The 22,929-nt window shown below is 45.9% G+C and overlaps 1 pseudogene; it reads right to left on the bottom strand.

The window, feature by feature from the left end:
* Positions 1 to 272: 272 nt before the first annotated feature.
* LOC149164104 (18S ribosomal RNA) lies at positions 273 to 2,012 on the bottom strand (annotated as a pseudogene).
* Positions 2,013 to 22,929: the final 20,917 nt, after the last annotated feature.

Genomic DNA, 22,929 nt, shown 5'->3' with positions numbered 1-22,929 from the left:
CGCCATCGACTCGGCCGAGGTTACGAGCCCCCCCACCCAATAAGTAAATTGAAACTTTAGTTTCTCGACCATAAGGACCTTTAGGTGCTCGACCATAGGGAGAGGATGCGTAAGCAGGCTCGACTGTTAAGGAGAGGAACTTTAGTTGCTCGACCTTAAGGACCTTTAGGTGCTCGACTGTTAAGGAGAGGGAGAGGGAGAGGAGAGGGACGGAGTCACTCACTATTCATATGGTGAGGGTGCGTTAGCACACTCGACTGTCCAGGAGAGGGATTCGATCCAGCCGCAGGTTCCCCTACGGCTACCTTGTTACGACTTCACCCCAGTCGAAGACCCCACCGTGGTATGCGCCAATAAGACCACCCCAACCATAGTGGGCCACACTAGTGGAACATATATAGATAGGGTGATCATTGGTCTGATGCTTCGGGCGAAATCAACTCCCAGGGTGTGACGGGCGGTGTGTACAGGGCCCGGGTACATATTCACCGCGGCATGCTGATCCGCGATTACTAGCGATTCCAACTTCATGTTCTCAAGTTGCAGAGAACAATCCAAACTGAGGCAATCTTTCTGGATTCGCTCCGCCTTACGGCCTTGCTTCCCATTGTCATTGCCATTGTAGCACGTGTGTGGCCCAGCCCATAAGGGCCATGCGGACTTGACGTCATCCCCACCTTCCTCCAGCATATCACTGGCAGTCTCTTGTGAGTGCAGCACGCACCTGCCTTCATAGGAGTGTCATCAATCAAAAAGAGGCGCTTGCCTCCGAGAGTTCGCTTACTCACCCTCGCCCTTGAGAAGGGGCGATGACATTGATCCGTTAGCGCATGTCTCAGCAACACAAAACGAGGGTTTCGCTCGTTATAGGACTTAACCAAACATCTCACGACACGAGCTGACGACAGCCATGCAGCACCTGTATGAATTTTCGCACCATCCCGTTAAGGACAGGCACACTTGTTCATATGTCAAGGGCTGGTAAGGTTCTGCGCGTTGTATCGAATTAAACCACATGCTCCACCGCTTGTGCAGGCCCCCATCAATTCCTTTGAGTTTCAGTCTTACGACCGTACTCCCCAGGTGGAGTGTTTCACACGTTAGCTGGGCCCCTGATCCTAATCCTACCTAGTAGGCAGGCAGACCAAGGACGAACACTCATCGCTTACGGCATGGACTACCAGGGTATCTGATCCTGTTTGCTCCCCATGCTTTCGCACCCCAGCGTCAGTGGGGACCCAGAGAGCTGCCTTCGTGGTTGGCGTTCCTTCGTATATCTTAGGATTTGATCCCTCCACACGAAATTCCACTCTCCCCTATCTCACTCAAGTGAAATGGTCAAGAAAGCACCCCGCCAGTGTTTTGGCGACTTTCACTTTCCACCCTTTTCACCGCCTACGTGCCCTTTACGCCCAGTCATTTCGAATAACACTTGCCCCCCCCCCGTATTACCGCGGCTGCTGGCACGGAGTTAGCCGGGGCTTCTTCCTCGAGTCCTGTCATGATCAAAACTCGACGAAAGAGCTTGACAAGCGACAGTGCCCTTCTTCACCCACGCGATATTGCTGGATCGGGCGTGAGCCCATTGTCCAATATTCCCCACTGCTGCCCCCCGAGGGAGTCTGGGCCGTGTCTCAGTCCCAGTGTGGCTGATCATCCAAAAAGACCTGCTAAGCATCATTGGCTTGGTCAGCCTTTACCTAACCAACTACCTGATACTACGTGGGCTGATCGAACAGCGCGAATTAGCTTGCTTTATGAATTATTCAGGATTTGGAGTGAACTATTCGGCAGATTCCCACGCGTTACGCACCCGTTCACCACTTTGCTTGTTGTGCCCCACGCCCAGCACACCACTCGCATATCATTTGAGTGAGTGAGCACGCGCTAGGAGGGGGCCATTCATCTTGCCCTTCTGCCCCCACGTGGATGGATGGGGAAGCAAGCCACGTTCGACTTGCATGTGTTAAGCATATAGCTAGCGTTCGTTCTGAACCAGGATCAAACTCTTTTTTTGAGTATGATCTATTTTGAGCATCAAATGCCCCTCACCCATATGAATGAGTGAGCGACCCCTAAATAATATAGGGCCTTTCGAATGCCGGCAGCCTTCATATTCATATATTATATATGTCATTACGGTCATGACGATCTCCCTGCCTGAATGAGATAGGTAATTACGCTTTCTTATAGGCGTACTTCCTTGATGCTTATTGGGTGGCCCCTCTCAAATAAGTAACTAAAGGTTGGTCAAGCGATGGCGGCCTTTTAGTCGAGCGTTCGTTACCTCTCCCATATGTCGAGAGTTCGACAGGCTCACCCTGCCGGACCTCTCCTCTCCTCTCCCTTATGGTCGAGCACCCTAAAGGGACGGAGTCACTCACTATTCATATGGTGAGGGTCCTTATCAGTCGAGCACCCTAAAGGGTCCTCTCCTTAACAGTCGAGCCTGCTTACGCATCCTTAACAGTCGAGCCTGCTTACGCATCCTTAACAGTCGAGCCCTGCCGGACCTCTCCTTATCAGTCGAGCATGCTTACGCTTTCTCTCCCTATGGTCGAGTACCTAAAGGGACGGATTCACTCACTATTCATATGGTGAGGTCCTCTCCTTAACAGTCGACCCTGCTTACGCATCCTTTGAGTTTCAGATCTCAGAGCGGGCTTTGACCATGTCTCCCGAGAAAGATCAGTACATATGGCGTAAGACGATTTCACATATCGAGGTCGGTATGGGATCGGGTGTGTTTCCCGTCTGACAATGAGCCCGCCCGGGAAGACATCTCAGATCTTCGTGCCAGCGCTTTGGGCTATTACTAAATGTGTGGATACATGGTTCGAGAAATGCACCGCGCGAGATGACGAGATTCTATTTGCGAGATGACGAGATTCTATTTGGTTGGCGATATCTCCGCCATTCTCTACGTCATTGTCGCTCTTCTTAGATCGTCATTTCGACACTTTCTCGAGCAGACACAGTGCATATATTATATATGTAATTACGCTATCGAATTCATTATTCGATCGAGAGAGCGTGAATGCATATATTATATATGTTATTATGCCATGAATGATAGATCGATTTCTTCCCCTCAATTCAAAAGGCTGGTCGATGAACCAAGGTCCCGGAGGGGCTTGCGCTTCCTCTCCCTCTCCCTTATGGTCGAGTACCTAAAGGTCCTCTCCTTAACAGTCAAGCCTGCTTACGCATCCTAATGGTCGAGCCCCCTAAAGGGTCCTAGTGCAAGGGCCTGTTCTCGCTTGCTGGTTCAACCCGAGGATGCGCAAGCAGGCTCGACCATAAGGGAGAGGCTTGACGAAATCACTCGAAGCTGGTCGAAAACGAGGGCTGGCAGAAGAGGACCTTTAGATGCTTGACCAAAAGGGAGAGGTGGGCTGGTCAATTAACCGAGCGAGGGCTGGTCAACCAAAGCGTAATGAAATCTCATATCGGTTTCTGAATGAGGGAGATTCCGAGCATATATTATATATGTCATTATGCATTTTCTGCTAAAGCATAGCGATGGCGGCCTTTTAGTCGAGCGTTCGTTACCTCTCCCTGCCGGACCTCTCCTCTCCTCTCCTCTCCTTATCAGTCGAGCCCCCTAAAGGGTCCTCTCCTCTCCCTCTCCTCTCCCTCTCCTCTCCTTATCAGTCGAGCCCCCTAAAGGGACGGAGTCACTCACTATTCATATGGTGAGGGTCCTCTCCCTTTTGGTCGAGTCTGCTTACGCATCCTTAACAGTCGAGCACCTAAAGGTGATGGTAGCCTTAACAGTCGAGCCTGCTTACGCATCCTCTCCCTATGGTCGAGCACCTAAAGGTCCTTATGGTCGAGTACATAAAGGTCCTCTCCTCTCCCAGCGAACAGAAGCAAAGCAAGGATACCTGCTATCTTAAGGCCGGTGGCTGACTGACACGAGGTGAGGACTAGGCTAGAGGCTGTAAGCCCTGAACCCATTTATGGCTATCCTCGGGCTTATCCTTTGCACTGCCATATTTAGGACAGCCCACGCTACCCAGTCACCGTAGTAGAGGCAACCAGAGACGAGGCGGAGGGAATCAAACCCAAGCCGAGCGAAGCGAAGGGGTGAAATCACTATCAGTGCTCTGGTGCCTCTCGCCCTAACCCAGCTCCTATATAGCAAGAAACTATATGAAGAACATGAACTTATACACTAGATACCAAATAACAACCACCTCTACGAGGGAACATGCTCCCATTTATCCATAGGATTTGTTCACCCTGCCATAGAATAGATGCATTAACCCGCATTCGTATACCCTTCATCTGTGATTAGTATACCCCATCTCATACCTCACCTACCTACACTAATACCATGCCATTATATCTCTATAGAGATACAACCAATCACCCAGCATTAGACACAGTCAGTCCACTACCGATCAACCTTTAGCATCTCAATAGCTCTTAGAATACCCCATTCAATAGCACTCCTCATACTGCATGCAACAGACGGATACCTATTAGGACAGTAGAACAGATGCAGTGGGACAGATACCAATACTGATACCATTAGTGGGATCCTCCCCTGCCATCCGTTCGTCTTAGTTAGATCTTACCCATCCCGAATATATATGGTTTCTTTTTTTTTATTTACATTACCAAAGCGAAGCGAGCGCAGTCTGTCAGACAATAACTAGAAAGAATTGGATAGCCCTACGGGGGAGGGGAAGGTGGCATCGTAAATAATGGTGTGTTTCACTATCTGCCTCGGCATCGGATCACAGCCTATGATTGTGAACCCTAACCATCGGCATTATATATGATGGGAGTTATTTGAAACAATATGCCCATCACGTAGTTCAGGGCCTATGGTGTAAGGAATTCTAACTATGTTCTAATTCAAAATAGAGTCCCCAGAACAACATTGATAATGATGATCCATCCCGAGGCACTAGTCATCAGAATCTATGATTGGTATTATGAATGATCGGAATCAATAAGAATCGAGGCCCCTCACCTCATCAGATGCAGCTATCACCCGGGCTATCACTATGAAATGCATTCCTCGCATACGAATTAGTATCCCAGCACACAGATATGGACCTCCACTCATAGGAGTTGTGGCCACCAACAATGTATCCTCTCATTTGTTCGGGAGGGGGTGAGAATCCATCCCCACTCTGTAGCTGTGTAACCATTCGTATATCCCTCATTCGTTTATAGTGATAGTATCTCCCTCCTTCCATCCATCCCGTGATAGCAGTGTACAGAGCATAGATGTGCTTCATTCATTCCATTCGTTGATAGTTATAGGTCTATCCCTCCTTCAATTCCTTTATAGGAGTGTGAGTGTATCCCTTGCTAGAATTCCTTTATAGGAGTGTGAGTGTATCCCTTGCTAGCCTAGACTGTATTCCCTCCCTCCTCCGCTCTGTTAGTGGAAGCCTAGATCCCATGGATGGAAGGATGCATTGAATGGATGGGATGATGATATCTGTCCATGCATGGCCAGTGTATCTCTCTCAGCAGTGAATGTCAATCTGTCCACGAACCTATGCAAACACGGTGAAACCGAATGAATTCACCTAGGTTCAACTTGGGGAACCATAAGTTTGTAATGGAGTTTCCTGGTTCGAAGGGTCATGGGTATATAAGGTACGCCGCATTTCATGATCATACGAAGGCTAACATTAATAGCAAGAAAAAGAAAGCTATGAATAAACCAGCTATTAATTATAGGATAGCGGAGGACGGACGATTCACGGATATACTTCCCCATGTTGCCGCTCGTGTTATCTTATTGTTCCGCGAGCATGAAAGTAAATATGAGATCTCTGAACCTCAAGCCATAGAGATAATGGAAACTCTCCTTATTAAGTCCTTCAAGTTCAATGAAATGCATCGGACCTATATACCAAAGCCCAACAAACCCGGGGAACTCCATCCTATCACAATTCCACATGTTTTGGATGTGATTGTTATGGATTCTATGTCCGAGGTCTTTAATGACCTCTTACGTCATACCTTTTTGACGAGCTCGCATGGGTTCCGTAAGAAGCGTAGCGTGGAAACCCTATTCATGGATGTGAAAGATTGGGGACCTGTTGATCGATTCATAGGAGCGGATATAGTGAAATGTTATGATAACCTCACTCATAACAAGTTGTTGGCCGCAGTTCAATCCTGTATAGATGATCAAGGAGTCATGGATATAATCAAATCGTTTCTGCAAGCAGACATTTTCGATAGGAATAGAAGAAATTACAACTATTCGATCGAATCGAAAGGGCCCTTACTTCTTAGGGGTCACTCACTATTCATATGGTGAGGGATTGCTCAGGGATGTTCCGTCTCTCCCGTGCTACTCAACATTTATATCCACTCCTTTGATCTGGTGATTTATCGCTTTTGTGCTACCTATCTGGAAGTCCACTATGCCCGATATGCCGACGATCTCCTTATAGGCATCTGTGCAACTGAGCCGAGGGATAACCAGATATCTGATCAACAGGTAAACGAATTCCTTGCCCCTCCTATTTCTTCTCTGGCGGCTTCGCACCTTCTTGAATCCATTCATGATAGGAGTTTGAAATTGAAAAGAAAACAATATGAAGTAGGGAAACCCTTCATATTCTTAGTCATTCGTGTCCTGATAAAACAGGGTGGACACGTCAATCTCACAGCTCCCTTGGACAGAATCCATAACAGAATCCAAAAAATGGGTCCTCCCGGGCCATATAACCCGACAAAAGAAGAACTTTCAAAGTGAACTCCTGCTGCTCTCCGCCAAAAGGAAGAGAACCATATCATTTCTTTCTTTAATAGAAAGATGGTGGCGTACCTCTGTTTCTATTTTTGGTGCTGGAATGCTCGTGATCTGATAAGAGCATTGAAGCGAAAAAGAATGGATAGGTGCATGGAGAATTTGGCGCTTTTCAACAACCATAAGCAGCATAAAAAAGCGCTATGGTTCGAAATTGGAAAGAGCCGAAGTACCTTTCCTAGGCGAGGGCAAGATTGATTTCATCGTGAAAAAAACTTCACAAAAGACGTTCCAGACGAGAACGAGAGTGAAAGAAGACTTGAGATCAATCTTTCCCTCCAGGAAGGAGTTATCCAGGTGGCGGTTATCCAGGTAGGGGAAAAGAGTAGTCAGGTGGGCACCCGTGGAGGGGAAGGTGATAGGAATTAGGTTCGTGGGCGGTGAAATAGATAGGAAATGCTTTCTTTATTCCCCTCAAACAAACAACAAATGCACGGATCTGTACCTTGAATCGTAATAAAAGAGAATCAATCTGTGTTAAAGCTCTCTATGGGTGGTGTGAAGGCATCCCCCCGCCAGGTAACTGGTTCTGCCCTTCCCGCTAGGGCACTAACTGGTGGATCATAACCTTCCCAGATAGGGTTAACTAATACTGGGACTATGCTTCTGGGAGGACCTATTCAAACAATGCTCCTGGGCGGGCTTCTGGGATGATCTTTCCGCTAAGTAATAATCGTGCAAGTGGTTTGTTTCCAAGCCCAATCTCTAAGTTTCGTAAGTGAGCCTGCCGAAAGGGTTGTTAAGACGCCAGGTTGTTGGTATAGGTCCGAACAGAAAGTCTTGGTATAGGCTGGTCAATACGAATGCTGTAAGTGCCGACCCAAGCTCGTACAATGCTAAAAGTTAAGGTAAGTGAGCCTGTCCAACGTGTCAAATAACAAAGTTAGGTGAGGGAGTTAAAGTAAAGATAAGAGGTGGATCGGGAAATCGGTGCAATCTCTAAGTTCAGGTCTGTGAGCCTATGGTAAATAGTACAGGTGGTTAGTAGCAAGAAGGGACTAACATAGTAAACGTAGGTATCTAAAGTAAATAGCAATGTTCTTCGTGCCCACCCAGCCAAGCAAGCCTGTCAAATATCTATCTAAGTTTAGGTCAGCCGGTCTATGTTAGTAAAAAGCCCAGGTGATTAGTAGCATGGCACAAAGATGAATCCAGCATCTAAAGATTCTAGCAATGCCGTAATAAATCCTAAATAGACTATCCTGGCCTGTCCGAAAAAGAGAATATAGGGCTACCCCCCCTCTACTAAGTATTCCTGGCTTCAGCAAGGCACGGTGTGGGCATCCATCTATCCAGCATGAGAATTGTTATAAAGGAAAAAACTATGGGCTACTCAACCATCCAGCCAGTCGTGCCATCCAGAATTGGGAGAGCATGGGAAGCTACGAAAAGTATTCTTAAATCCAAGTTTGACCAGTCGTGTCTCTGAAGTTATGGCTGTAGAGAATGAATCGGTCGGGCAGTTCAACGATCTCACCAAGCTGTCCAATTGGGCAAAGGGGACAGGGGGAATGAGATACGAAAGTGCTAATCAAATAGGCTATTTTGATGATTCAGAATGGGGATTGCAAGACCTTTCGGGAACTTGAATGAATTCGATGTCAACAGACTAGAGCTTTATAAGATGTTGAAGGCAGGACTTGTCTTCCCTATCGAGGAATCTTTGTGGATAATCCCCGTGATCATTAAGAATAAAGGTGAGATCTAGCGTCCTCCCGACATAGAAATATAGCTGCTAGCAAACAAAAACCAGGTGGAGTTAGGGGGGGGCAATCCACGGTGTTATTTGGTGATTGTATATGATCATTTGGTGGGCTAAGGCGAGTAAGAAAGCAATAACCAACCGGGGTGGAGGGTCTAGCATCAAAGCAAGCCAGCTCCGTAAAGTTATTTCATCGTTGTAAGGTCGCAAAAGATATCGAAGTCAGGTGACAAGAAGAGAGATACGGGTGGTAGCAAGATTCGAGTATCAATCGAGGTCGTCGATATCAGGTCAGGTCGAAGTTCGATGAAGGCAGGTCGTCAGATCTAAGGTCTTGGCAGTCGTTAGTTGGCAAGGTCTATATCTAAGCAGTAAATTGGCAAGGTCAAAGAAAGCAGCAGTCAGGCAGTATCAGCAGGCAGCAAGGTCTATCAGGCAGTCAGTTTGAAGTGGGCAAGTGGCTTTCGAAAGGAGTAAAGGAAGCCCCAAGGGGAAGAGCCCTTGTAATCCGGCATGCAATCCGTAGCTGTCAAGTTGCTCCTGTCAAGTTGATATATAAGATATCAACCAGTGGGTTAGGATAGAATAAACCCAATGCCAGTTTTTTTTCACATCCCAAAGCAAGAAAGATCCTTTACCCTTAGAGAAAATAAGTATTCCTCTAAAGTAGACCTTTTCCTTCCCTTAGATATGTTTTTCTCTCCATGAATCAATCTGTGTGAGTAACAATACTTGATCGGAATCAATTCAGTGTTTAGTGATTCTCCCTGGCCTAGTGGAATAAATCCTAATCTCCCTATAATCCATCATGAAGACTGATCTCCCTAGCCCAACTACCCGGATCATGGAATAACCATCCCGATCTATTACACGAATCCGGATCATGGAAGATAAGAACCTAAGCCTAACTACCCGGATCATGATAGGAGGCCTACCTGTTGAACTCCTTCCCGGCCACCCTAAAGGGATTCTTTCTTCCTCGAAGCTAGTGCCGTAGTAGCTGATACCATTACTTTCTTAGAAAACAGCATGGATGATGACCGAATTCGCCTTTGGGGCCCCAGGAAAAGGAGACCCCTAGCGACAGCGAACTAAGTCAGTCGTATCAATATGTCTATGATACGAATGACTACGGCTGATGAGTGAATGGGAGCAAGTCATATTACGTATGTAATAACGATTCATTGGAGAACCTAGAGCTAGAGCAGTAAATGGGATATACCGTCCGTGATCCACCCTGGATATCCTCTGATAGGGAAACCGTGTCAAAGCCGTTCTTAGGTTGGGGTTGAGTTAGTGAGCCATTCCGTGGTTGAGGCAGGGTTAGTTAGCCAAAGACGAGCGAAGTGCAGAGAGCGACAGCAGACTGAGTAGTTCTGGGTTTGGGGCAGAGTTAGTGAGCCGTGTGATAGGAACAGAGTGCACGACCGATAGGGAGAGGTTGAAGCGAGCTCCTTAATGCCTTGGAGGACCGAACCCACGTACGTGACAAAAGACGGGGATGAATCCGTGGCTGCTAGGGGTGAAAGGCCAATCAATATTGGATATGGTTCACCTATCTGATGGGAGTTAATAGGGTAAGGGATGGCAGACAGATAGTTCGTTCAAGCCCTATTCATTCGAGCAGGTGGATAATTGCAGATTGGTAAGATTGTTTGAATAGATGGAACTAATAGGGTAAGGGGGATGGCAGACAGATAGGGGCCCCCTACCCCAGGATGTGGATGAGCAAACTAGATAGATGGATGGCACTAATCAAGCGCAGATAGGGCTGATAGGGTGAGGAATGGCAACTAATCAAGCATCTGTGTGAAAACATGTACTTGCTACGTGATGGTTCTACTACGCTATGTGTGGGGCAGTAAGGGAAGGATAAGGGAACACCACTACACTAGGGCATATGGCAAACAGTGAATGACGTTTCTAGACATAAGGTAAGGTATCAACTCATCCCATTCATTGCTTCTAAGGTAAGGGCTCATAACGTTCTCTCCTAACTACGTGCATTCCTGGTCTAGGGCTCCCTTGCAGGTGAGCGGGTAGAAACAAGGTAAGGTATATAGGTCCCCTACTTCTATTCCTCGTCTCCTTCCTTCCCTTTCTGATATATTGATCATTCGACCTTACTCTTGACTTTCTTTACCGCTTCATCAGGATATGAATGCCCAACAACCCATGAAGACCTTATCTTAGAAGCACCAGACATGGCATAGTATGTTAGATATTAAGTGCAATAGTAGAACTGGCGGGGATGCAGACTCCGCATCTAGATATGTACCTGGCTCAGATGCTGCTGATCAAACTTTCACTGCCCGTAGTTGCCTAGCTTCGTTATTAAGCCCACGAATGCGATGTGAGCAAAGCAAACAGTAATTATTCAGGGTTTAGGACCGGTTCTGCTACGCGGTCAAACTAATGGCAAGGGATCTCAATATGATGCTGGTAGCTCTGGATCCGTATAACCTGAACCTGGTCCTGTCGCTGCGGTGGAGATTGAATCAAAACCAATGCTCTCTTTGCTCCCTTCGCCTCTGATTTAAGGTCAACCACTCGGTCAAATGCAACCACGGTGCCTCCACCCTAGCTTCTCCTGTCTCCACCTCTACTATTGTTAGCCATGCTACCCTCCCCGCTTTAGGGTTTCGATATGGAAGGTACACTAGGCGAGGTGCAGCCTTTGCCTCTGTATCATCTGGAACTTCATCTTTACATGGTTACACTACTACCTCCACCTTAGTTTTTGTTTCTACCTATCATGCCTATGATGAATCTACTCGCTATCATAACCTGGTCAATTCCTTCGGTTCAATAGTCTCGGGTGATTATCGGCCATAACCTGTCAATTTCCTAAGTAAATGGAGTCTCACTCCCAGTGAACAAAGCCCACAGGTGGTAAGGTTGGTGCGCGCCTGGTTATTGAATAGTGATGAATCGGATAGGCACTAATATATAGTGTGGAAGCGCTATTTCTTTCTATGGGGAAAACCATGTATTGAACCGCAGCTCAAGCATCCGGGTCATGGTTGTTCATCATCTCGGTGAACTGGACCTGTATCTCCAATGAAGAGTTCTGCTGCTACTAGATCTACTGTAGAATTTGTTACTCTTCCTCGCGGCATGCACGCATCTATACCATATCTCGTTTCCGGAACAATCTCCATGAATTCAATTGATCAACTTCTCTAGAGTTGACACCTCACTTTCACTTTAGCAAGTCACCACTATAGGGAGGCCGGGATGTTACGGGGCTCTGCAGAGCAGCAGATTGAGTCGTTCCAGATTTCTTCGAGTAGGCGGTTGAAATGTTTTTCATAAGAGGGGCCTGTGCAACGAGAAATGGGAACCAACTATTTGTCGCACTCTCAATAAAGAAATAGACTATATAACTAAAACACTCGTTTTTCCCTTCCCCGGGCCCCTCCAGAAGAAGTAGAAATCCTTTCCCTTTCCCCTGATCGAGTGAGTGATAAACCAACCATTTCCTCCGTCCGTGAAATCTTTCTCTCCACCCCCTAATAAAGCATTTCATAGAGGGCGAAGCCTTAATTCCGAGATGAAAGAAGAAGAAGGCCCTCCCATCTTAAGAATAATGGGCATTTCTGGAGAAAATCTAACGAATTCGTTGTTGAGCTGTATAATAATGGGGAATGATGGGAAAGGAGGAATAAATGAAAGAGGAGGAAGTATTCTTGAATGAGGACTAGCCTTTTCATCTGTCCCCTGCCCAACTTCGAATGGTGTCTGATAATATCATGGTAGAGGTTAGGAGGAAGAATGAGCTGGGGCCAATCTAGGAATATAAAAATAGTTGCAGTCACTAACTTCTCCTTCAATGTATCAAAATCTTTTTGAAAGTCTGGTGTCCGAGCATCCCTCTTGAGCAGCTTCTCTAATGGTGTGGTGATTCTAGCATAGTTCCTTATGAATTTCTAGTAATACCCAATATGCCCCAGTGTCACGTGTAGCATTTTCATAGAAGTGGGAGGAGGTAAGTCCACTATAACTGCTATCTTGGCTTGATCTACCAACAAATATTCCTTACATACTACATGCCCCAACAAAAATCAAAAAGATGTACAGAAAATGAACTTCTTTCAATTTCATAAAATATGTAACTGTCTACATCTATATAACATAAGTCTAAGTACCTAAATATGCTCCTTCAAGAGGCTGAATACTGTCTAATAATCCAGGTAGAAAAAGAGAGAGATTGCAGGATCAATAGCATATATATATAGTATAGAGGGCCAAGGAAATATTCCAGTGTGTGGCCGGGTGAAGAACAAGACTTTCCTACCTAGCCAAATAGCGGGCGTGTTACCTTTAGTTTTGTTCCGGGCGGGTTTACGCTATGGTTGGCCCAGCACTCTTTCTCTATAGCGGAGCACCTTACTGAGCAATATGTTTTCTCTTTATTATATCTAGTTACCGAAATTAGTAGAGTCAATATGTTCATAATATCGTATACAATAAAATAGAGATCTCATTATATATATATATGTCATTACGCACTACTACTTCGTATTTCACGAACGTAAAGTAAGGGGCATTATCCCTCGGTATGCATGCCAGCTCTCGGTAAGCATAGGACTGCCCTCGTATTGTCTCCCCTCGGTATAAATTCCCCATGTCTTGGGCCCTCGACTGTATTGGTGGGTATGGAGAGCATTGGGACTGGTTTCGGCATAATCAAATATGCTAATTGGAATCTGCCTTGGAAAGCAAACTCCTTATTATGCAGCGAACAAAAAGGAAACCTAGCTTTCTTCCCCATCTCTATTGCCTGGCTTTCTTCTATAATGAACCTACCTACCCTCGCACCTGACCGGACCTAACCTGCTCGCTCTTTGAAGGTTCACTAAAATAGCTACCTTTTCACTCTTGAAATTACCACTGTTTGGCGTAGAATCTACCACCCCGATAGGCCAGGTTCATGAAGTAGAAATTACCATCCCCGGCCACCTCCCCCTTCTTCATTAGCCATCCTAGTGAGTAAGACCAGCCAGCAACAACCCATCCTCATACGCCACCCTTTATTACTTCAATTACCACCCCACATGGTTTATTAGGGGAATTTGCCATCCCCATATGCCACCAATCCACTCTACAATTTGCCCACTTCCTTACCGGGCTTTAGACCCAATTGTAGATCTTAATAAGCACCTCTTCCCTCTCGGAGTTCTTTCCCACTTTACTCTCGGAATTAAGAACAACTTGACTCTCTGAAATTGGACTCACTCCCTATCAGAGTTCATACTCAATTCACTCTTGGAGTTTATATCCACCTCCCTACCCTACCCTACCTATGCTGGTGATGCTACTGAATGAAACTCGCAGCATAGCCAATTGCAGAGGTTGGGGCATCTCGATCTGCTCGTTAATGTCTTTTCTAATTCACTTGGACTAAAACTAGCTTATCTTCCTGAGACTCCTGCTTTTGCCTCTGCATATGGGTCTGAGATTGCCACTTGATTTGTTTCCGGTGGATACTTACTCCCAAATGGGAACTGGTAGGAATGCTTGTCCCATAGCTCATCGGGCGCAGTGGCTTCTCATCGTTCATGGATGAGTTCATCGATCTTGGTAGCAATTAGCCTGCATGCTTCAATGTATTGGATTCTTGACTCACATCATTGCTAGTATCATTACTATGATGCGTGTATAGGTAATTCTTACAGGGTGCTGCCCCATCGGGGGGAATCGCTTTACGAGTTTGGTTTTTCCTTATCCGAACTTGCCCCCAAAAAATGGATACTACGGACCCGTCCATCATGCTACGGTAAAGTCTAAAGTGAAAGGGACCACCTGCAAAATGATGGCCACAACTAAATTGTGATCTTTGGTAATGGGTCTCCCCTACTACGCTTCGATTCAGGGGCAATAAATTGATGTGCGCATAATCTAATTGATCATATCCCACAATCGCCGGGGTAGAATTCTTATTACCGGAATATTCCTCTCCTTATCAGTCGAGCCCCCTGTCAGGTCCTTGAAAATTAGGTTAAGATCGCATAATTCTTCCGGTTATGAAGTGAAATGGACAAAAGTAAGAAGGGAAGGGGGCGAGCACATTACCAAATGAAGATTTATATAAGGTAGAGACCTATTCAACAGTAGGAGGAAAGGCAGAGCCAGTTAATAGATTAGGTAAGCCTCTAGTTCTCCTTCTCGTAGTAGTTTTTGCCCCTGCGTTCCAGGCCTACATTTACCTGCCTTTATGTTGTAGTTTACCTCTTATCTACCCGCCCCTCCTGTCCTTGTCTCCCTATTCTTTCCGTCCTTTTCAACCATTTCGTCCCATCTCTTGACAAACTTTTCAACCGCGATCCCAATATAATTGACCAAACTAGCCAACAATAATCGCGTATATAACCCCAATCGTTATCTCTCAGAAATCAGTGCGTTACGCGCGATCTCCGCCTGTCTCACGCCCACGAGGAGGTTTTAGCTTTATTGTGCTGCCTCCCGCTCCCCTGTAACATATCTACCGTGCATCCCAACTTCTCTACGGCTCCTACCCCTACCTTTGCTCTTGGTGATGTTTCCACCCCAAAGAATGCCTCTGTGTGAGGTCCATTACAACCAAATGTATAAGAGAGAGAGATTCGTTGGTCCGATCTTTATGTAACAGCTACAAAATTGATCCACGCTAAACTATTTACCCACCCACCCCAATCCCCGAGGGGAGAGGAGTAGGAAAAAGGAATAGGATAAAAAAAAGGAGTAGGAATAGAATTCTGATTGAGAGCTAGCACCCAGATAGATAGGTCACCTTGCCAAAACTAAACCCTAGGAAAGCCTCTCTCCTCCCCACTACGACCTCCTGAAAACTCAAAATCCCAATCAGCAATAACTCCACCTGAATACAACAGACCATACCTCAGTAGCAGACGACAATCTATTTATGATCACCTCAGACTTAGAGATACTCTAACCTCAAACTATGTCTTACTAAGCACTCCAACCAACAACTATGTCTTACACTCCACCAACTTAGAACTATGTATTACAAATAAAGAAAGATGGATCTCAGCAGACTATTAGACTTAGGAACAACCAAATCAAGAAGGATCTCTAACAACAATTACGTAGCCCTATGAGCCCACAGCACCATGAATAATGGGGTCACCTCCCAATGAGCAAAGGGTTCTCTCCCTCTAGATTACTTGGCCAGCAGCAGGGGAAGCGTAAAGATGTGCACGTTACCGATAACAACACCAAGTTACGACGGCTACAAAAGCTCTACACCACCACAAGAGCATCGGAATTAGGGGAACATTTCAGCTTCATAGCCCTGGTGTAGCCTCCTGCTAAATAAGCCTGCTTAATTTCGCACCACCAATTCTTTCTCCGGAATAATCGATTTATCAATCTTAATCCCTAAACATACATACCTAATCTAAAAAGAAATCCTATCCTAATGGTATGGTGTTTTTATATTTGCTGCCTTTTTATATTTGCTGCCTATAGATGTATTCTATGTCTTGAGATGTAATAATTGGTAGCTAGAAGATGTCATTATGGGTTGAGTTGATGCTATTATAATGATAATACTCAGGGGTATTATTGTTGTTCTTTATAGTGAATGAACTACTTGCTATTCTTTCTCTTTTTAGTATAGGAAGTCTCTTTAGGAGAATGCTAAGTATAATAAGAGAAAATTAGATATTTAAGGGTGCAGCATATGCCTGCCTATAGAAAGCAATTAAAGAGCACTGTCGAAGAGTGAAAGAACATGACCTAAGGATGAAACAACGAGTCATGCAGGTGAAGAAAATGACGACAATGATTGAGTTTAGGGTGACCTATCTTCATAGGAAGGTGCAGCATCCTTACCTTAGCTTATGAAAGAGGGTAGGTCTACTGCCGCTATCAATATATGACCTGCAGGTGTAGATCGGGTTCCTCCTTCCACTCAGTGGTTAGCTCCGCAGGACACCTCTTAATGACCAAGAAGGATACCTTATCAAGATTATGCATCTTCGCCCTTCTCTTTCATGAACCCATATCTCTAACCCTGGCTCTATAGATGGTCCCGGGCTTGGCAGGCCACCTCATGGTCAGGGTTTTCCCTTCTCTTTCATGACCAAGAAGTCTGAGTCATCGCTCCTTCTTTATTGAAACGGGATTCCTATTCCGTAGTTGCACCCTACTCTCCAAAGACGTCAGCTCGTACTCGAGCCCATACGAGGTATGCTTGTCTTACTCAAGCGAGTCACTTATCCGTATTCTTTCTCTCATCCCAGTTGCCAGATCGGTCTTCCATCCTTCATCTAATAACCTTATTCTTATATCGTATGAGGGTAGCTTCTTGCAGCTAGCAAGGACTCTTATGAGCGAATGCAGAAGGAGGAATAAGGCATACTACTATCAGACTGAAAGCTAAGCACTTATAGTTGTCAGTAGTCCGTACGGAAAGAAAGAACTGATAGCGAGTAGTGAAGTAGGCAAGAAAGCAAGCACGAAATTACGAGTGGTTCTGATCCGGGATGAAAGAAGCCATAGAGTAAGGTAGGCAAGAAAGCACCAAGCAAGCCAAGCGAGGAAGCTTATAGCGTCTTCATGATAGTAGTTGCTAATGAATGCGTCTAGTCTTGTGGTCTGGTAGGCCACCTTGAAGTGCAGCCTCGCGGAACGAGCCTCCACAGGGGTTTAGAAGTAGGCAAGGGCTCGGTAGCAGTTTTTCGAGAACTTGATCATATGAACGAGACACCTATTAGTAGGCGAGATAAGATGTTCCGGTTATCATGAACTTTCATAGTGGATCGAGCCGAAATCGTGAGCAAGTCGATGACCGAGCACTTTCATATGAGCGAGACCCAGCAACTAATTGATCGAGCGGATATGATCGAGAGCCGACCTTTCATATGAGCGAGCTGCCAACTCATTTCATAATGGATAGATGGATGGATGGACGACAGGACGTTATAGGGGCTACGCACCTTTGATTGTATGGTAGGTGTAGCGCTCTTTCATGATGCATCTGTGTGTTTCCGTGGGGTGTAGTGGATGCCTATTAGCTAATGGTGTAATTTGTTTTTTGCATCAATGTATTAAAGTATAAATAGATGGCAGTAGGTTTTACTCCATGCATTCATCCACTTCTTCCCGGTCGTTGGTAACTAGCCCCTCCAGTTCTTTTTTTGGTTTTGAACACCTGATCCGGCTGCGCTAGTTTATTTTGGATGCACCGGTTTGACTCTACTTGGAATCGATGCTTTACTTGTGATTGTGATTTCTTTTCCAAATGGCCCCTATACAAGCTATAATTTGTTAAACCCATCAGCGAAGGCAGAGACATTGAATGATCCAGTTGGCATTGAAGCAGCTATGATAGACGCACTTGACTTTGGTTAGGCAGAAAAGCTCGGGGAGCATAGGCATAATGACGGTACTATAAGTGGATATGGGCCTGAAACCACATGAAGGGAAGCTACGGGATATGGCCCTGGAATGGGTTCTCTACCAGGATCTAGGTTGAGTTGCTCTAGGAACTTACTTTTCTTTGTCAATCCTAGACTTCACTAGCTTGGCAATAGATAAAGACAAGGGTTCAGGCATCTCGATTGATGAAGGTTGGGATTGGCTCCATTATATTCTTATAGTAACAGCGCGCCCATAGACACCTTTGGTAGCCCACCTGTAATCCTACTATAGTCCACTCTACACGAGGACCTTTGCTGGCTGGTATACAGCTAAGTGCCCCTCTGGCTTAAATGTAGCGGAATCAATTGCTATTTGCTTTTTTGCTTCATCAAATTAGTGATGTGAGCTACTTGGTCAATTACGTGAATGTACTTTCCATCCGAATTGACCTACATTACTTACTTATAGCTCACTGTTCTAAGCGGGAGTTTGGTTTTAGAATTCATAGACTCTGTAGTGTAATTGTTGGCTTGTTTCTTGACCCTAGAGCTGGTAGAATACATATGAATATTTCGTATTCTCCTTTTCCTACCGAGTGATGGTAGTTTCCCCGTCGCCAGGGTGATACCGAAAAAGGGATAGACAAAAGGGACAAGTCGTTCGTTCCCTTCTCATTCAAATGAAATCATAACCGTTCCTCTCCCTCTCCTCTCCTTAACAGTCGAGCACCTAAAGGTGATGGCAGCCTTATCAATCGAGCCTGCTTACGCATCCTTATGCATGAATGAATTATATATGTCATTACAAAACCTCCACCTCCTCTACTCTCCCTAATGGTAGAGCCCCCTAAAGGGTCCTCTCCTTAACATTCGAGCCTGCTTACGCATCCTTATCAGTCGAGCCCCCTAAAGGGTCCTGAAAATGCTATAATAGGACCTTTAGGTGCTCAACCATAAGGACCTTTAGGTGCTTGACCATAAGGGCCGCCATCGAGAGGAGGGGAATCTTGAAAAACCTCCGCCAAGCTAAAATGGCCAAATTAGTAGAATGCGTAAGCATGCTCGACTGGCCGCCATCGAAATCTGTTCAAACCTCCGCCTCCTCTCCTCTCCTTATCAGTCGAGCCCCCTAAAGGGTCCTCTCCTTAACAGTCGAGCCTGCTTACGCATCCTTATCAGTCGAGCACCTAAAGGTCCTGAAAGTGCTATAATAGGAGGGTGAGGGTGAGCCTGTCGAACTCTCGACCTCTAGGAGAGGCAACGAACGCTCGACCACCGGGCCGCCATCGAAATCTGTTCAAACCTCCGCCAAGCTAAAATGGCCGAATTAGTAGGATGCTCGACTGGCCGCCATCGAAATCTGTTCAAACCTCCGCCTAAGGGGATTGGGTGGGTAAATAGTGGTCGAGCCTTAAAGTGCATCCCCAAATCGAGTTATCGCTTCATTCTTTGGGGGGTTTATATATTGCTCAAGGCTGCCTCTAGCTAGAAAATCACTATCATTATATATGTCATTACGCCATCTCGCCGAGGTGCACATCTCTATCTCTACCTAAACTACCACATGCTCATATATAACTAACTACGCCGTATCTAGCAACCAAGCTACTTACGGAGGAGGCTTATAAACCGCCCCATTATGGTAACCCTCACCATATGAATAGTGAGTGACTCCGTCCCTTCGACCCAGGAGGCTTATAAACCGCCCAATTAAGGATGCGTAAGCAGGCTCGACTGATAAGGCCGCCATCACCTTTAGGTGCTCGACCATAGGGAGAGGATGCATAAGCAGGCTCGACTGATAAGGCTGCCATCACCTTTAGGTGCTCGACCATAGGACCTTTAGGTACTCGATTGTTAAGGATGTGTAAGCAGGCTCGACTGTTAAGGAGAGGACCTTTAGGTGCTCGACTGTTAAGGAGAGAATGCGTAAGCAGGCTCGACTGTTAAGGAGAGGACCTTTAGGTGCTCGACCATAGGGAGAGGATGCGTAAGCAGGCTCGACTGTTAAGGAGAGGACCTTTAGGTACTCGACCATAAGCCCCCCACCCAATAAGTAAAACCAAGAGGGAGAGGATGCGTAAGTAGGCTCGACTGTTAAGGATGCATAAGCAGGCTCGACTAGCCGCCATCACCTTTAGGTGCTCGACTGTTAAGGATGCGTAAGCAGGCTCGACTGTTAAGGAGAGGACCTTTAGGTGCTCGACCATAAGGACCTTTAGGTGCTCGACTGATAAGGAGAGGATGCGTAAGCAGGCTCGACTGTTAAGGAGAGGACCTTTAGGTGCTCGACTGTTAAGGAGAGGGAGAGGAGAGGATGCGTAAGCAGGCCCTCACCATATGAATAGTGAGTGACTTCCGTCCCTTTTTTTTACTTATTTGAGAGGGGCCACCCAATAAGTAAATTGAAACTTTAGTTGCTCTTTAGTTACTTATTTGAGAGGGGCCAACAAATAAGTAAATTGAACCGGAAGGGGCTCGACTGATAAGGAGAGGAGATTCAAAGCTCCGCGAACAACAACCCTCTATAGGCGCTTGCGTAAGGACCGGAGGGGCTCGACTGATAAGGAGAGGAAACTCTGAAAGCTTGATTAGGGAAACTACTTTGATCCTCGCCCTTCCCTTCTATCGCTGAAGGGGAAACAGGACATTTGGCTGGGGGAGTCTTTTCTGGGGAAGTCTTTAGCTAGCCTCCCTATTCTATAAAGTCAGGCAGGATTGTAGGTCTTTCAGTTTGGGTTAACCAAGCGTGAAAGAAAGATTAAGATTAGGTCTTTCAGTTTGGTTTGACCAAGCGCTTTGGTCTCGCTATAAGGTAAATGGTGAGGTGAAGTGCTAGTATTATCTCCCGCTAGTTCAGGTAAGGTTGGTCTTGTAAGGTTGGTAAGGAAAGAGCTATCCTGCTGTGATAGAAAAGGTAGGCAAAGTAAGGTCAGCAAGTGCTAGTTTAAGTAAGGAGCTAGTCTTATATCCCGCTAGTTTAGGGAAGGTGAGCCATAGAGTCCTGAGGAAGGTACATGGATGTGGTGTTCGCGGTATATCGTATGGTAAAGGTATATCGTACGGTATTGAGGTAAGGTGCTAGTCTGATCTCCTGCTAATTGAAGTAACGGAAGAGCATGTGTGTGAGGGTAGATTCACCGACCGATGCATCATGGTCAATAGTTAGCTTTGGTTACTCTCCGAGGGGCAAGTATGAATACCACCAATAGAAGGAAAATCAATCATTTACACCAGTAGATGAATAGAAGGAAAATCAATCATTTACATGAGTGGTGCATCGTTAGATAATGATATGATGGAATCTCCTTCTTGCAATGACTCGAAATGATCTTACCTGCAACGACTGATCTGATATGATCATTCCTACCCCTCCTTTAGTCGAGAGTTCGGCAAGCTCACCCTATATTGCTACCAAAATGCCAGTGAAGAAATCGATCTCTAAAAATTGCATAATTACATATATAATAGCAGCATTTTATCCTATTTAAGAGCCAATTGATTAAGAACCAGATTCTTTTGATCCAGTCTTAAACCCAATTGCCTTTGCCTCTGTAGAAGAGAGAAAGAGAAGGAGACGCTCTTGCTCACTTCCCCCATGTACCATTTCATTCATTATGAAATTAGAAAGACAAAGGTCCAAAGATGGCCCTATGGATATGGCTCTGGATCTGTATATGAAACTGAATGGTCCCCTCATTTTGTGTCCCTAAGAAGAGAATCACGGCATTAATATACGTAATAGGTTACACCCTCAGGGACTGAAACTCTTACCGTCTCTGCCACCTTCTCTACTGCTGGTGGTAAGACTCGGTCTATTTCCCCTGCTGCTGGCATGGGATATGGATATAGATCTTTTTATGGGGACTTCGCGGCTAAGAGCTATGGAATTATATCTTATGAATCTCCAGCAGGCACTGCAACTAACGGATCTTTCACGGGTGAAACAACTGCAACTACCTTAGGTGCTAGATAAGCCTTTGCCTTTGTTTACTCTGCTATAGCTGCCCTTTCTTCTCGAATGGGAAGCGTGTACATTGATCTACGTACAGAAAATTGAGACCTATGGAATACTATTAGGTGGTTGATGGTGAAAGGTGAGACTCAGTCAACTCCATTCGGAACTGGACCTAGGGCAGGGGTCCGGGGGCTTGGCCTGTATTATGGTTTTTATATACTGGTTTCGCTCCTTTCGTTGCCGATCCGTTTGCTTCAGTGATGGGATAGGTGGAAGGGAGGTAATAGCCCTACCTTTCTAGGGCAGTGAGCCAGTGATGAAAGAATATTATTTGCTTCACTAATGATGTAACATCCAAGTAGTTGAACAGCAGCCGCTATACGAGTAGAGTATAGATAGGGGACTCAGGAGGACCCCAACGTAGTTCCCCATATCTACGATCGCAGCCCTAATAATACACACACACAGACCTACTCCTATAGGGACAGGTATCGAGGTACGACACCGAGAACCAGAGAGCAGAGGCAGAGCCTCCAGACGCAGGCAGGAATACACCCGGGCCCAAGGGAGGCCCTATAGAGACTAGGGCCCAGGTAGCGAGGTAGGGGACCTGGGATAGGACTGAAAACGGACTCGATACCTGCGGGGGAACTAATCTACTCCGCTCCTCAAACGCAAACAACTAGAGTTCCCTACCTCTATAATTGAATGGGTAGTACCAAATCAAAGTGTGAGGAGGGGGTAGTGGATAAGTGATGTGATAGAATGTCATGGGTAGTACCGAAGATCTTCTATATTCTATATCTATAAGCCAGGAAGAATGCATTCCCTGCCCTGCCATGCCTTATTCCTGCCAACTTCATTACTTATTCACTGAGGTAGGAAGGAAGATAAGGAAAGAATGCTTTAGGAAGGAGAGTGTAAGTAATTCTGGGGGAGAGTGACTTATCCGCCCCGACTTATTTCTTTCCCGGCTGATTGAAGGGGGGAGGGTTGGTGCATGAAAGGGTTCTTAATAACCTATTTATCCAAAACCAAGGAACACGGTCTAGCTCCCTCACTTTGGTCCCGAGCTGGGCTAGTGGCAATAACAAAACTGATCAACGTAGACACG

The sequence above is a fragment of the Pinus tabuliformis genome, chromosome 5_1 (genome assembly GCF_031772625.1).
Source record: "Pinus tabuliformis cultivar Carrire ecotype Pingquan chromosome 5_1, CPIR1, whole genome shotgun sequence".
Taxonomy (NCBI): Eukaryota; Viridiplantae; Streptophyta; class Pinopsida; order Pinales; family Pinaceae; genus Pinus; species Pinus tabuliformis.
Note: the sequence above shows the minus strand (reverse complement) of the source record. Positions and strands in the feature narration are given on the sequence as shown.